Consider the following 5,889-nt stretch of genomic DNA (forward strand, 5'->3'; position numbering starts at 1 on the left):
TGGTACTACCTATTTTGGACTAAATTATGCCCCATCCCCGACCCCCCTAATTCAGATGCTGAAGCCTCAGCTCTAATGTGCCGATATTTGAAGATGGGGTCTTTAAGGAGGTAGTTAAGGTTAAATGAGGTCATAAGGGTGGGGCCCTCATCCAATAGGACTGGTGTTCTTATAAGAAGAAGAAGAGATGTCAGGAGTGTGCATATGCTGAGAAAAGACCACACGAGGACACAGTGACAAGGCCACCATCTGCAAGGCAAAGATAAAGGCTTTGGGAGAAAGCAAACACCTTGACTCCCCAGCCTCCAAAACCGTGACAACAAATTTCTGTCATTTATGCCATCAAGTCAGGGGTCTTTTGTTAGGGCTACCCATGCAGACTGATAGACTGTCTTTTAACAATAATTCAGCCAAGTAGGGTGAGTCGATTTATAGCGGCATAAACGAGTCAGAGGCAGGGGCTCACACTCATCGGAGTCTGAATTCTTTCTTTACCGGCACGGTCAATAGAACAACTCACTTTTGCCCAGGCTCCTGTTTTCTTTCCTGTAAATGGGGTTAATCTTGCCGATGTTTACTGTGATCTTGAGGAAGATGAGGGAGATATTCTTTGCGAAGTGCTTCTCACAAACTAAATGCTGGAAAACATTTCAATATTTCCTCTTTTCTTTTCTCCCTTCCTCTGGGGAAAGGAAAGGGCTGGGTCAGCCATTGGAGCCTGAGGCAAAAAGAAAAATCAGAAATACTGAGCTAACAAACCCCAACCTTTTTGAACACTGGGACCCAATTTGAATGGTATAAAATTTTACATTGCCCTGGGTGACAGCAATGATGCTTAGATATATTTTTAATTGCCTCACTGGAAAAAAAAATTATGAAATCAATTATTTGTTTACCATTTTGTATTTTATGAACCACAAGAGCATGGACGCACATTTGAAAGTGAATTGCAAGGATATGGGTGAGACGTATTCTTTACCCATCAGTAGTCTACGGAGTGGACTGCGCCACGTACCACTGAGCCTCCATGCCACCTGTGATGCTTTCCAAGGAGTCTTTACTTGGCATGGTGTCGTATGACCAGGCAATGAGTTATCTCAGCTTCTCTGCACCCAGCATCTTGCTCTACCTCAAGACACCCAGACACCCTATGCAGGGAACCCCAATACATGACCCCCAAATTGTTTCAAATTTAGAATGATGTTTGGACATGAAAGGAATTAGATAAGAAAAAGGAGAGGAAAGGGGACAAAAAAAAGTGAGGACAGGGACAAGCGGGAGGCAGGGTGAGGAAGAGGAGCTGTGCCGCAAAATGAACTCAGGACCGCCTCCCAGAAGTACCATGTCTGGGCTCACGAGCCAGTGATCTATCTCAAGACTCAGTTTCTTCTACTGACGCTAATGATGCAACCTCCCCTCCATGGAGCTCTACTGAGGGTTACCTGGGACAGAGTACATAAGAACACTTTGTGAATTGGCAAGCCCGGTGCACCTATTAATTCTGATAAACCTCAGTCTGAGCAGTCAGGGCCGTCCGTCCCAGGCCGTGTTCCTAACTGGCCAAATTGGGGCCCAAATGGAAGGAAAACTCAGTGCATCATTGTTCGGACATTGGTCTATTGGTGACAAGTTCATTCTTCCTGTACTGAAAGCCGGATCTTAGAAGCTGGAGGAGGATGTAAGGGATCATTCAATGGAGCCTGTTCCCTTTGTAGGGAAGGTGTTGTTATCCCCAGTCCACACAGGGGAGACGGTAAGTGCCATTCACAGCGCTAATGCTGGTGAAACTGAGGGGTGTGGGATTTGGACCCAGGGCTGCCCTCTCCCTGGAGTGCGTTCCCTGGGCCAGGTATGGAAACACACACTAGATTTAACCACGACACCTTTCAAACTGAATCTATTTTTACAGTAATTTGCCAATTTGTAGCACTTCCTGGGTTCGCTGGTTCATCTTACTTCTTTTTGCTCCTTCCTGTTAGCTGCTCAGCAATATGTAACAGGATGGCAGACAACTTACAGTACCAGAAAGTTCCCACATGCTGGGGTTTCCACCCCCTTCTATTTTAAGAGCCCCAACAAAGTTTCCTCTGTGTTCACCTCACTCGCAAGCAAGCCCTCCACATCTTTTTTCCTGGGCAAGCAGGAGAGACACAAAACCAGGGCCCGGGGGAAAAAAAATGGTTCCTACAGGCCCATTTCTACCGTATTTATGCATGAACTTTTCCCAGGGCATTGTTTATCCACAGAGAAAAATACACCCCCTACTTAGCCACGATAAAACAGACAAACAAGCACCTTTTAATAGATGGCGCTAGGAATCACCTTGTAAATAAACAACGGCTTTCTGAACACGAGCCGTTAAAAAAACGAGAAAAGAAATCACGGTTATGGGAAGATTCCAGTCAGGTGTAGAGCTGGGAAAACTGGAGTCCATGGGGCGGTGAAAAGCACTGCTGGGCGTCACCGGAGAGGAGGGAGAGCGGAAGTTGCCGGGTGGGGCTTGGACCCCAGCCCCGTGGGCTCCAGGTTCCCTGGGTGGCCAAGAAGACTGGGTTCTGCACGCCTCCAGGGGTTCCATTCCCGGGGGCCTCAAAGGCAAGGAGGTGTTCTGGAGTCCTGCCACCCGCAGCCTGTGCACCAGCACGAGGTGGCATCCTCTACCATTTGTTCCTGAAGTCTGTCACAGATTTTTGAGCCTAGGTATGGCTTTCTGTAAGAATTAAGAAAGACAAATGTCATTGCCTATGGTACCTATCAGTGTTTAAGTGAGATAGTAGTCTTAAGAGTTGTTCTCAAGAACCTTCTCTTGGACCGACAAACAGTGCTTTGCTTAGGGCTTCACACTTAGCAGGCTCCTGCTGCATGTTTGCTACATTAATGAATTAAAGAGCCATGAAGGGAACGAAGGGGCAGCTGGGTACATTTCAAGGTAGACAGTGATCTGGAAAGCATTCACAGCAGGCAACTGGGTTTGACTGACCTCCAGAGTGGACTGGTTCAAATGTCCCCCTGTAATTATACAATCCTTGTTTTAATTAGCACATATTTTATCACAGCTACATATTGCATGTAACCACTCCTACAGCTGTAGGTTTAACAATTCCCACACATTTTATTGCTACTATAGCATTTTATCTATTATCCTTATTGCATGTTGGATTGCTTTCTGTGGACACGTTCCAATAATAATATTTATTTATAATGTGCAAGACATGATGCTAGTTGCTTTATACACATCTGCCATAATTTTTATGTGTTAGGTAAAATTTAGATTATAATTCCACTTTATAATTAAGATATTCTAAATTTAGCTAAGGCCATATAACTAAAAAGTGGACAAATGAAGATTGCTACCAGATCTTCTTACTACATGTTTTTTGTTTTTGTTTTTTAATCTGGGAATTACTGTCAATATGCATAAATATTGAGGCACTTGGTATAAATTATCAAATTTATCTTGCACAGCAATAGCTTCCAAAGGTCATGAATTTGGCCTTTGAGAATGGGCAGGTCAGGGGCCACTGCATAATTTCTTGAGAAGTAATACATTCATTATCAGTCATGTATAGCACCAGTTATGCATCACTATAAATTTGTACTTTTCTTGATCCCTCCAGGCTACTCTCTCTCTCCTTTTCCTGGGAAGCCCACTGGTATTTATTCCATATGGCTTTCCCACATGACCTTTCTAAAACCTTAGTCCAACCCATGTCACATCCCAATGTAACAGCAACCTTGACTCTATTTCTCCTCTACTACTAAGATCATGGCCTCTAGCTGATCTATCAGCCCCTCCCCATTCTAATGTCAACCCACTTTGCCAGCCACGTGCCTGGCCACTGTTCCCTAACTGCCAATACTGGAGCCATGGTGAGTTACTAGAAATTTCAGAACATCCCACTGCTTCTCTTCTGCACATTCTTTCTTCCCGCCTGAAATGCCATCGACAATCTCTTATTCATCCTATTTTATGACTCATAGAACCTTTTCAAGATCCACAAAGACAAATTTATTTTCTAAATCATTGTATCTCTATACCCAGTGTCTGGTGCATAACAGGTTTCAATAAGTATCTGGATTAATTGAAGATTAAAAAAATAACATTTTCAGGGAAAACTTCCTGAAGTCCAAGAGAAATTGTCTCTTCCTATCTGTTCCCTTGATGACTTGAAATTCTGATGGCCACATTGTTACACAATGCGATGAATTTCTTGTTTTTCTCTGGGGCTAGCCTCTGAGCTCTTGGGGGGCAGAAGCTAAATCTTATGCATACCTGGGTCCTTAACACACACCCTGAGCCGCCTCTGCCCATCGAAAGGAGCAGGGCTAGCTCTTTCTTTCCAATCCATCAGCAGAAGCCGCCTGAGGGTCTGCTCTTGAGACAGGCAGGAGACCACAAGTGTCTTCATGAACCAAGACTGGATTAAAGGACCCTGCTTGGCAGTAGAGTGATAGCCTAGGGGGACAGACGGCTGAGTCCTAGGCCGGTTTGTCAGGAGTAGGATGATGAGCTGTGCCAGGCGGCAGTGCCACTGTTTGACCTTTACAGACTCTGGATCCTGCTGTGTTCTCTCTGGCCAACTTCCCAGGAACCCTTTATCGCTAGAGTAACTTGGTTGTGCATAATTATAAGTTATAAATATGTACGACTGGACACTATTATAAACAGCCCTCCTTTTTAGTCAAAAGTGTCTTACTATGGGCAATAAATACATTACGTGGTCCCCCTTCCCTACCCCATTAGAAAATATGCATACATGCCTATAAAAGTTCAGAGGGCTGGAGAACCTTCCAACGCTCCCCGGGCCCGCCTTCCCAGTCCCTTGGCGAATATTTTTATTTATTTTAGTTTGTCCCCCAATCAGATTGCTTCTGACTTACCAGGATACACTAGGATAAGGCCTGGAAGTTCCAAGCCTCTTCCTGAGTCAGGCCCTTTATCTGGTGTGTCCAAACCAGAGGACTGACACCTCTCGAGAAAGTTGAGAATAATCGGGGGTGGAGCACAGAACAGCAGCCCTACCTGACTCTCAATGTTGAATGCATTCGAGGTCCACGAGTGTGTAGGGGAGGACCCTGCAGCCCAACGCGCTGGGAGCCAGGAGCGCCTGCAGAGAGGTGTGGGTGCGGGGTGTCTCACTCCGGGCGCTGCCGTGGAAAAATAATTAATGCTTACATTTGGTCTGAATCAATAGGTGCCTTCAGCCGGTCTGCTGAAAACACTCAAAGCTCTGGGCAGAGGGCGGGGTGGCCGGAGGAGTGTAAGACCAAGTAAAATTAAGTAACCGATTCCTTTTTAAATGGAGAGGAGGGTGTTGGGAAAAAATAATGGAACCAGGTTTTGCAGCCCCGTGCAGCACCCCATACAAACACATCCTTTACCCACAGAGTGGGTGCAACATCTGAGCGGCGGCGGCCTGATGCTCAGAGGATGCCCGGCTTTCTGGGGAAAAGCGCCGGGAAGATGAACTCGGTATGAAGTACATGAGTTAACAGCCGCAGCTGCTGGGGGGACGCCGGCGGGTAGTTTCCCCCCGGCTTGAGCCCCCTGTCCCAGCGGCTTGGGACCTCACTCCCCAGCCCTGGGGCGCGGAAAGATACTGCACTTTGCCCACCGAACAGGGGCCGAGGCCGGGAGCAGCGAGGCCAGCGCCCGCGCCCTGGCCCGGGAGCTGCTGCGCCAGTGGCAGCCGCCCGCGCCGCCGGCGGCCGCGGGGAGCCGCCCGAGGACTGGCAGCCGCGAAGCTGATTGATGGGCGACCGGCTCAATGAGGGGGCTCGGCCGCGGGAGGGGCGGGGCCGGCTCGGGGCTGAGCCAGTGGCGGGTGCCGAGGGGGGGGGGGGGGGCGGAGGCTCCGTGGAAATGTGTCGGTGACATTGAATGGGGAG

General features: G+C 47.6%; 1 long non-coding RNA gene across 1 annotated transcript; it reads right to left on the bottom strand.

Annotated features, from left to right (window-relative positions):
• Nucleotides 1-2,275: 2,275 nt before the first annotated feature.
• LOC150005623 (uncharacterized) lies at nucleotides 2,276-5,131 on the bottom strand. Its single transcript, XR_016511685.1, has 2 exons — nucleotides 5,024-5,131; nucleotides 2,276-2,710 (listed from the first exon to the last, which is right to left on the bottom strand). It is a non-coding gene; the product is annotated as an uncharacterized LOC150005623 (long non-coding RNA).
• Between the last annotated feature and the right edge of the window lie 758 nt (nucleotides 5,132-5,889).

The sequence above is a fragment of the Furipterus horrens genome, unplaced genomic scaffold (genome assembly GCF_987537825.1).
Source record: "Furipterus horrens unplaced genomic scaffold, mFurHor1.1.pri manual_scaffold_6, whole genome shotgun sequence".
In the NCBI taxonomy this organism is placed as follows: domain Eukaryota; kingdom Metazoa; phylum Chordata; class Mammalia; order Chiroptera; family Furipteridae; genus Furipterus; species Furipterus horrens.